The sequence below is a fragment of the Homarus americanus genome, unplaced genomic scaffold (assembly GCF_018991925.1).
Source record: "Homarus americanus isolate GMGI-L3 unplaced genomic scaffold, GMGI_Hamer_2.0 scaffold7585, whole genome shotgun sequence".
In the NCBI taxonomy this organism is placed as follows: domain Eukaryota; kingdom Metazoa; phylum Arthropoda; class Malacostraca; order Decapoda; family Nephropidae; genus Homarus; species Homarus americanus.
In genome coordinates, this window is record NW_024732384.1 from 196,060 (window position 1) to 207,315 (window position 11,256).

At 39.5% G+C, this 11,256-nt stretch overlaps 1 protein-coding gene across 1 annotated transcript in view; it reads right to left on the reverse strand.

The window, feature by feature from the left end:
* LOC121868472 (uncharacterized protein DDB_G0284459-like) overlaps nt 1-10,685 on the reverse strand; it is a 96,169-nt gene extending 85,484 nt beyond the window's left edge. The window contains exon 1 of the mRNA XM_042369134.1: nt 10,596-10,685. The gene's annotated coding sequence lies outside the window, so the exon portion shown is untranslated. The remainder of the gene's footprint in view (nt 1-10,595) is intronic.
* Nucleotides 10,686-11,256: the final 571 nt, after the last annotated feature.

Genomic DNA, 11,256 nt, shown 5'->3' on the forward strand with positions numbered 1-11,256 from the left:
GTAATTTTACGTTCGAGGGACATTTTTTTTAAAGGAACATATTGTACTGTTTCTCCCTTTACATAATGGTAGTCAATAAGAAAAATGGCTTTGATTTATGAAAGTTTTTCAGGAACGTATCCCTCTTATAAATCAGAGCACTCCTGTAAAGGTGTTTTGATCAGTGAGGGAGGCAAGAGTAGGAGCACACAGCATAACCACACATCACACCTGGAAAAAGAGCTTACCATACAGGCTGTTCTCTGAGTCTTAAGGAAAACACCCAAAATCGCAACATACGATCCCTAATCTAGCTCCTACATAGTGTACAACACAGTAGAATGTGGCGGCAGAGTGGCTACAGTAGCGAGCCTTGATCACATTGTCTTACTGTTTACTATTGTTGTAAACTGTATATGCACTGTATAAATACTGTACAATGGAAACTGTATATTGTACAGCACTACAGGTATACCTCCACGGTTTACGTACATCGTATATCTGCATTGTTTATACACATGCTGAACTATATGTCTGCATAGTCTATAAACAATAATGTACTGTACATGCAAATCCAATTGTAAATTTGTATGATTATTTTACTGAATACACATTACTGTATTATTATTATCATTAATAGCAGGACACGGGATAATCGTAATCAATTATAATACACAGTATCATATACGGTATGTTCAAGTTATCATAATTGTAAACAATTACAATCATTACACTTGTTCATGTAACCATAATTGATATTTATTTGTTTTGCACTATATATACAGTAATATAATCATAACTAACTCCTACATTTAAAATTTAATCATAATCATACAGTACTGGGTAACTGCTTTCATGACTATGACACATTCCTGGCTGCTGGTGTAATGCCTAGATGGGCCGCTGGTCATTGTCTACCAAGATTAGTGTCTTATCAATGTCACCAGGTGTAGATAATCCATCTCAGTCAGTGCCAACATTTTAAACCACTAAGCTGAGTGGTTCCATATGTGAGGTCAAGACTTTACAATCTACAGAAAAACACTAAGTACAGTACAGACAATAGCAAAGTAGCTACCAAAGTGAGCCATGACTGTTTGAGTAAGGTTCTGCCAGAGCATGATCCTGAACAGTGAAGAAGGCTGCATTACAGGTCAGGCATTCTTACTCTGAGATGCTTCATAACTTCAGAAAGAAGGCAAGGCAGTCTAGCCTTGATGTCATCTTCAACACACAGCCACAGCTAAGTTCATCTACTAACAGGGCTTCTGGCTCCTGCTCTGTACCTCCCATCACAGTGGGAACTAAGGTGGCACTGGTAACACAGTGAGAGATGCATCTGAGGTAAGTCAATGGCGAGTAATGTTATTGTTTTATCATCTTATGTAATGTGTATTTCACCCTGTTGGTAATTATAATGAAGAAGGCCAGTTCTACCTACAGTATGTATAGTATAATAAAGTACTGTACAATATTCTCCCAGGAAGATCTAACATTGCTAGAAGAATCAGAAACAGTTCAGGAGAAAAATAAAAGTTATTGGTATCAAATTATGTGGTGTGATGTTGGGAGGAAACACAGAGTGATTTACTGCTAGGAGATAACTGCCACACACACACACACACACACAGACATATATAATAAAAATAGTACTGTAATGGTTGCCCCTTGTGTTCATGGATGGCCGGCCCCAGGGCCACTTAGGTGTGAATTTGTTTAAGGTGCAGAAACTGTCACCAAGATTATTTTTTTTTAGATTGCCCACGAGGGGGTCTAGTTTATTGAGCACCCCCTTACATCCTGTGCAAGCCGAAGCGCAGAAGCATTTACAGTGCCCATCGGGGAATTCATGCTTGCCTTTATGACTCATGCATTAAGGGCGTAAAAGCCTGAAGGGTCATGGGTTTTGTCAGCAAGTTACATAAAGTGACAGAATGATGAGTGTGTGGGGGAAAAATTCCTGGTACAATTTATCTGTTTATGGTAAAACGTGGCAGGTCCCTAATAAAGTCAAGTGCCAGGCCTGTCACTAGGAGGAGGGGTATCTGGTCAGGGAGGGAAGAGGTGTTGGTAACGGCTGGGGACCTGTAGGAGGAGGTCATAGGGCAAGTGAGGATGTGGTGAGAGAGGGTGTGACACAACAACGACGCCCTACGCTAGCAAACTGCATGACCCAGTGTCAAGGAATGTTATGAGAAGCCCAGACAATTCACTAGCTGCACTGGCTAACCATTACCCCAGAACACGATCCCCATATCTATTAACATCCAGGTTCCCAATTAATGTTGGGTAGACAGAGGCAAATGGTGAAATGGAACTTGCCCAAAGTTTTACCTGCCCGAGGAACGAACCCGGGTCCACCCGCTAGTAAGCATGATGACCATTACACAACAGGTCGCCATACACATGAGGGGTCAAGCTGGTGAGGGATCATATTGCAAGACGAAACAAAAGGATTTAAGCAATAAGAAGTCTTAACTACTGAAATGCCTGAAATTACCAAACTTGACACTATATCAAAAAACACTAACCTACATACAGTGGCAATATGACCTCATGACACACAAAACCTGACCTTTAAACTGTACTAATGAAACTAAAATTCCTGACTACACTAAACTGGTCTTATACATAATCTAATTTACTAAACCAAAACTGTCTTACTATCTGAAGTAATTGTATCTACTGTACTGACTCATGTAACTTGACATACAGCTTAAGTAAATTTGTCTGGACTTCTTGTTGTCTGTTCTGCTAAATCCACCTACACTTACAGTACAGTAGTGTACATTAATTGTAGGTAGAAATGGTGGTTTGATCCTGATAGGCAATAAAGAATATTACTTACTTACTACCTGTACAGTAATTACATACACCCAGGAAAGTTTCATGAGGAACTTCCAAGTTACCATAACTTTAAAACAAGAAGAAGCCTTTGAACTGGAAGAATTTCTTCTTCCGCTTAACCCTTAGTGAAAAGAGGTCTCTCTGTGCTGAGTAAAATCATCTGGTGTTAGCCGAATAAAATAGTCAAAGTGGCACCCCTAAAGTGTAGAGGTTAAAAGCTTAAAAAACCTTCTTCAGCTCCCATGAACACTATTAGGCCTTCAAAATGCACCTAAGCCTTCACCTCCCTCACCTCTGTTCGCTACTCCAAATTGTGAGAGGAATTGACAGAGTCTGCACACAGTGTATGGGAAGTCACATCAGAAAATAAAACATTTTACAATCAGAAAAATGTAAAAAACTACTACAAGTACTGTAGAAGGGGATGAGTCCTGAGACATCAAGTACTGGCTCACTATGGCCTGGAATACTGAACAGTACAATACAAAAACAAATCCCAAAGAGGGCTGGTAAGAATGATACAGTATAAAGTTTATCAAAACTCTATGAACAGGTCAAAATAAGAAAGAACTCTCATCACCCTAACTGAAATTGGTTAAGAATGTCTCCAAAAATTAGCCATGTTCCCCAAGAAAACTTAATGGGTAGAGTCTGCATCAGTGACATGCTTGAAACAGCTCACTCAACATCAGGGCAGTACAAGTACAGTATACAAGTTATAAAACACTGGGTCATATGGCCAATAAGTCATCCACTCATAAAAACTCATTGAGCAGTCTGTAATGTGTGTACAGTACTGATGAGGACTAAGGCCCCGGGTAAGAGGACTGATGCTGCCTCAAGTCTTATAAGTATACAAGACAACGGCGGTGTGACGGGTAGTCAGAAATTATACCTTTAACTGCCAAATGTTCGACAGTTAGATGACGACACATCTTAAAGGTGAGAGAAACCCACAATGTGGACTCACTCAACATTTATTGATTGATATGGTCAAAACCTGTAAGAGTGAGACACTCGTTAACTATTGATTACATTCCATTACATGTATACAGTACATTATACGTCAGTTATTATCCAAATTGCCTTACACTATGCACATACAGTATATAGTTCACAACATTTCACCATAATACAAACACTCACTGTGATCTTTGACTCACGTGTGTGGACTTACACCTCCACTTAATTCCTAGTATCGCTGGTGTGTACACTCAAAGGAGGCTACAAATACTGCCAGCCCAGACAGAGGCATCCCCAGCCTTATCTACGGTCATAACAAAAACAACTTGTTACATCAGGAGAGGTCACAGGTCGCGAGACCAGATGGGTTCAGAGGTCGCGGCGTACGAGGGCGGCGGTAACAATACCTACACAATGTTCAGTACAGCATATCAATAAAACCATTCTCTCTGTTGGTGGTTTTAGTAGCATTCATAAATACATTTCCTATATTCTTCACAACCAAACATTTATATAAAACTATTAAACACCAGAAATAGGTCCTCTTCCTTCTCTCTAGCTCAATTTGTTCATTTTTTATTCATCCTTTCTATTCATCCTATCATACATTCTGTGCCTTCCTTCTCTCCTGCCAATAGTCATCACCAAACATAAGTCAGAGAAGTAATGCCAGAGTCTAAAGCTGACTACCAGTATGTCTGGTACTGAATTTGGTCTTGGTGGGGCTTAACATGTGAGAAACTCTTTGAATCATCAGTAAATATGTCCACACGAGAAGACACAAACAGGCGAGTCTGTCATGTACTGTATATAAATAAGACAGGGTCCAACACACTCCTTCACTGGCTGTCACTTAGCACTGCAACCCAGCCAGACCAGGATCAATTTACATTAAGTCTCTGTTTTCTGTCAAGCAAGAAATATGAGATCCACTGATTGTTACTCCGATAATAATGTAGCTGGCGATGTTTAACTAACTATTCAAAGCTATTCACAGCTCGAGTACTGTACTGTATAAAGAATAGCATCACATACCGGAGAGGGTGTCATCTAATGAGAAAAGCTTCAGAGGGAAAATAATAAAGAACAATTTATAATGGCCTATGAGGAGGAGATAATTCACCGGAAAGATCCTCAGTCAGATCAAAGAAACCAAAAAATTGATGGACACTCCCCACTGCCCAGGCTAATGTACTCATGCACTACCTAGCCCATATTTTCACTAAGGGTAACTACATAACTAACAAAGAGTACTTACTCCTTTAATTTAAGACAGCAGAATATCTTAAATGCAATTTTTTTCCTATTTCTTATTCAGTATTGTATGACAATTACTAAACTAACATGATGTGTTGACAGTGACAGGATACAGTGTACACTACTTCCTGTTCAAAGACATTTCCTCTTGTATTAATTTCAAAAATATTTATGAGACACAACGCCATAATCTCACACACACAGTAATTTCATTCTGTACAGTATAAGACAATTAACTCACATTTTCTATTAATTTTCAAATAAGATCCAATAATGTACAATTATTCTAAAGATAAATACAGATTTAAAACTGTTCTTGTAATAATACTGCTGCACACTACATGTTATGACTGTACAACTTTCATCACAGTTTTAAACAGATATAAACTTTGGCTCTTCATTAGTAAGAGTTCAGCCAAAGTTGTGGTTCCTGAATAATTTTAAGACTGTTCCAGATAGATGGTATGACCAGCTACGTGTCAAACTACCACCCTTGGGACTGACCAGTGCCGGACCACAGAAATTTCCGACACGGGTCACCTGAGACATGATCAAAAAATTCCTTTACAGTACTTCACTAAAACAGGTACAGTACATGAAATAGAAATACAGTAGTACAGTACAGGTTAAAAAAAAATTAAAAAATCTTTAACTCCCTCACTACTAGACGCCATTTTTAATATCTTATTTGGCTAACACCCGAAGATTTTATTAAGCAGAGAGAGACCCCTCGTACCTAAGGGGTTAATGTCCAAGAGACCCCTCGTACCTAAGGGGCTAATGTCCAAGAGACCCCCCGTACCTAAGGGGTTAATGTCCAAGAGACCCCTAGTACCTAAGGGGTTAATGTCCAAGCGACCCCTCACACCTAAGGGGTTAATGTCCAAGAGACCCCTCGTACCTAAGGGGTTAATGTCCAAGAGACCCCTCGTACCTAAGGGGTTAATGTCCAAGAGACCCCTCGTACCTAAGGGGTTAATGTCCAAGACCCTCGTATCTATAAGGGGGTTATGTCCAAGAGACCCTCGACCTAAGGGTTATGTCCAGAGACCCTACGACCCTGTCCGACCCCTCGCAGAAGGGTTAATGTCCAAGGGACCCTAGCATCTAAGGGGTTAATGTCAGAACCCCTAATTACCTAAGGGGGTTAATGTCCAAGAGACCCCTCGTACCTAAGGGGTTAAGTCCAGAGACCCTCGCATCTAAGGGGTTAATGTCCAAGAGACCCCTGCACCTAAGGGGCGTCCAAGACCCCTAGTACCTATGTTCTGTCCAAGAGACCCTAAGGGGTTAATGTAAGGGAGACTTAAGAGGGGGGTTGTCCAAGAGACCCTAGTAGGGGGTTAATGTCCAAGAATTCTCACACCTAAGGGGTTAATGTCCAAGAGACCTCGCATCTAGGGGTTAATGTCCAAGAGACCCCGACTAAGGGGTTAATTGTCCAAGAGACCCCAAGATTCCCCTCGTACCTAGGGTTATGACCAAAGTCCAAGAGGCCCTCTCGTACCTAAGGGGTTAATGTCCAAGAGACCCCTCGTACCTAAGGGGTTAATGTCCAAGAGACCCCTCGTACCTAAGGGGTTAATGTCCAAGAGACCCCTCGTACCTAAGGGGTTAATGTCCATTCAATTGATGATATAAACTGTCGATGAGTTCCTGAAGACTTCCTAAAGAAGTAACTTTAAAGTACAAAATACAGTAAATAATACAGTAATTATCTGCCCATCATCAAGGCAAACCTGCCTGCGAGGGAGTTGCCTCAAGGTCACTGTTTTAAATTTAATTGTACACTAAACCCCATGATGATGATGATGATGATGATAACGATGATGATGATGATAACGATGATGATTATGACACAGTAAGACCCACAGAGAGCAATAACCTGGCTAAATATTTCATAAGATCTCCCAATACTGTACAGTATACTATATCTAAATACAGGTATAGTACAGAGTAGCCTGTTTCTTAACCCTATCAGCCTCGGAGCCTGAGACACATACTGTACGTGCATGAAAACTTACGCTCAGCCTCGGAGGTTTTTGCCAAAAATCGTCGAAACAAAAATATATATTTTTTATGGCTCATTTCACTGCCCTGGAATTGTTTTATTAATTGTAATGGGGTCTCTTCTAGCATAAAAATGTCTGAAAATTTTTATGAAATCATAAAAAATTAAAAAAATTTGAAATTTAAGCCATTATTTTCGAGTATAAGTTGAAAAGTAGGAAAATGTTTAGTAACATCTCGATTTCCATTCAAATTTCCTTGTATTGTGGTGTTCATAGATATGTACCATATAATAAATAAAGAACAAAGCATGAAGAATATCGTGGTACTGTATAAGGAAAAATAATATAACACAAAAACTCACGGAATAATTAGAGGACCGAGCCCCGCACCCTCCTCTCGCTCTAATGGCCAGAGCACACTGGCTTCATGCTGCGCTGCCACTCACACGATGACCAAGACCGTCTAGGGCAGTGGTTCCCAAACGTTCTAGCATGACTCCCCCTTTTGCTTTTTGCGAAGTCCTCACCCCCCCCCCTTATATTTTTGTATGCAAAATCTACATCACACCAGTTATAAGGAAATTTAATTAAAAAATCATTAAAATAGAAGAAATCCAGACTAAAACACACAGTTTGAGATAAATCTCAACATACATAACTGAAGATGAGGGAGGATCGGTGGCTGGTAGTGTTGTGTGAGAGTCAGTATGGTATCCATGACATGTACAAGACGTGTAAGGAGAGAGAGATGAAATGATAGAAAACGGATAGGGGTGACTGCTATACTTTGGTTTTGCACGGATGTGTGGAAGATTCAAACGGAGAGAGAGTTACTCCTGAAAGAGTTTCTAAATTATATTCTTTTTGAGCAAAAAATAGAAAATTTGGGCAGATGGCTTCACGCCTCCCCTGTACCCACCTCACGCCCCCCAGTTTGGAAGCCACTGATCTAGGGGAAGGTGGTAAGGCCCACACAAAGAAAACGACGCCTGTCAAATGGCGTCAAAAGTCCAGTAATGGCGTCAAAAGTCCAGTCAGTTTCACTGAATAGCTTTTTTTAGTTATTTGAAAATATAGCCCACTGGACGTGGCCACGAGGACGAGCGTAAGTTTTTTTTGCCTTTTATGTTTGACTCCTTTGTGCGAGGCTGAGAGGGTTAATATCTGGAGGTTTGCATTGAAAATAGTACAGGTACTGAATGTGTACCTTACATAATTTCAGTGAGGCTTATGTAACATTATCATCACTTGCACCACGTGCTGGTCTCTTTGAAACTATATTAAAAAATAATTCAGAGCTAAATAAAAGGACAGAACATATAACAACACTGAGAGCCGGTACTGGTAAATGTAAACAAACATTGTAGGGGCATGGATAACGGGGACGTCACCTTAGCCAAGCAGTTTCACAAACCAATACTGTACCAAGAAAGCAGGATCACAGGGTGCCAGATTAAAGGTGTTTGTCCAGTATCCATAACAGCAAGTCGATGAATATTTTAATACAAACCTTTCTACATCATAATAAAAGGTGCCATTAACACATGTTGAACTTCCTGTTCTTCAGTAAATTCTCAGATATGTTAATATTATTTCTACTAAATTTTCACCATTATTTCTGATGAAATTTTAAAAATAGAAATCCACTAACAAGCAAACACAACAAAAGGTAACTTAGTAATGACTATCAGTACAGTATCTGTATAACAATACTGATGCTGTGAGCAACAAAATCTGAACAGAGTGAACCTATTCAACAAACTGTGTAAATAGTGAAACATGTTCACTTCAACATTTACTCCATAACAAACAAGTTCTTAATTGCTAAACAGTACTGAGAGAAAAGTTGGTGTGAATATCCCAACTAGGAGCAAGTGTCACCAGTGTTAAAGAAACTTGCATACAGCACTTGGTACAGTACAAGCAATATTAAAAAACTTTTAAATCTTGGTAATAAAGTACAGGACATTATCATACAAATGTTCTGTACATTGACAAAGCAGCTCATGACAATAAGAAAGGCTTCTCAAAAGAAATGAGCAAGCACACTTTCTCTAAAGGCTAAAAAATTAATAAAAAGTGATATCTGGCAACAATAATACAGTACAGTACAATACTGTACAATGAATGAAAATAATACAAATGAAGCACAGCAACAGATAAATTTTAAATTGGTCAGTTAGCTAACGCCAGACCATTTTGTTCAGCAGAGAGAGGACCCGTATAGTGTGGTTAATAAGAAACATACAGTACAATTGGCCTAAGCCATTTTCAAAAGTTGTTAAATTTGGCTTGGTTATTATACGAAGATGTCTAGAATTTTATCGTCACCTGAGGGAACCCAAGATTAAGTTTCAAATCAACCTGACAGATAGTCGGTTCTTCAATAGGGGCTAAAATCTCACAATAACAGAGAGGATATCAAAATGTTATGCATTACAAGAATGCACAGATCTTAGTCCTTGTGTCCAGCTTTCTTTACAGCCGCCGACCATTACTGTAGATCACTGACACAACCAGAGCTTGTAATATAAAGGCAGTACTGTATTTATGTTCAAACTATTAAGGGTGATCTAATGATCTTGTACAAGTATAATCCTATGACTGATTCTACAAGTTTCAAAATTAACTTACATCGTTGTTTCTCAATACTGTATTGACATTAAGATTTGCTTTATGTGGAGATGGCACTAACATAAAATAATCCTTCTTCAAAATGAGAAATGTAATGGTGGATAATTTTAAAACTCCTTCAGTGTAGTTCAATCGTAGAGAATCAAGATATGGAAATAAAATCAAATTAAAATATAAAGCCAAAGAAACGTGAACAAGATTAGATCTGTTTCACCACTACAGTTTTTTATTACCGGTGTAGGTGAAATCTAAGAGCTGATGTGACAATGACAATCATCATCCAGACTGTTTCCTAAATTGTGACACAGGACTTTAAACTAACCCCTAAATCCAGCATTAATCTACGAAACTTGGTAAATAATGGACAAGTCTGTGAAAGAGAAGGAAAATGGAATATGGGTAAGTGTTCTGAGCAGCTATTAGTCTGTATGAAAATTACCTGGTGACAAATATTGGACAACATGAAGAAGTTTATCACTTGTCACCAACCCACAAGTTTAAACACCAACTACTGTTATATTCATCAGTCACTCCTCTATTGCGTTATCAGTGATACACTAAATAATGTCCCACCCTGTGTTGTGTAATAAACTTTTGCATGGGAGTTGAGTACAAAACAGGGCAATCACCAACAGGAAGTACAGTATATCGTGTCCTATAGTCATCATCACCTCATTACAATACTGTGCTTCAGTGTACATCAGTAGCATCAGGGATATATGTGTTCAATGAGAGAGTATCAGCTACGGTGGTTGTAAATAGATATGTGAGCTAGGGATGGTGCAACCACCCCCCATCCCACCCCAGGTTCTGCCTGACTGGTTAGCGCACTAGGAGGTGAACAGGTCTGGATAATCCTTATGACTACAACATCATCCCAACAGGAAGAATGCTACAACGTACTTCAAGGTCATGTCAGTATTGATTCTTGGTGCATCAGGTTGCACCAGGTGAGAAACTGTCTTGTCATGAGTATAAGAGTGAGGTGTGAGGGTGGTGGTGCGGGGTCAACCAGGCTTGCATGAGGAGCAGGAACATGAGCAGGCTGGCCGTCGCTGTTGCCTGCTTAGTCGGCTGTCAAGGTCAGCTTGGATTGCCTCAGAGCCCCATCGACCAGGGACACTCGCCATCTCTAACCCCACTTTTTAACAATGTTCGCAAAAACAAAATTAATTCTCACCCTTTCATCTACTTTTAAAATTATTATTGTTGCTTCAGGTGAAATAATTAATCAATAGGTATTCATTTAATGGTATAAAAAAGGACTAAACTACTAGAGAGCAACTCGTCTCTCTCTCTTGCTCTCTTCACTCACACGACCTGACGTCACCATCCAGCACTGGCACCTTTTCAACAACAATTTTATCACTTATTTTAAATGGAAACTTTTATATAAAGTATCTCTATATCTTCCTTGAGTACTTATACACTTGCATTCATATATCACAATGGATAAAAACCCCTAGATACTCCAGTAAAGTAGGAAAATAAGAGCAACACTCACCACCTCACTCGCCATCCTCCCAAGGTTCTCGATAAACAAATGGTGACGTCACGACGGCAC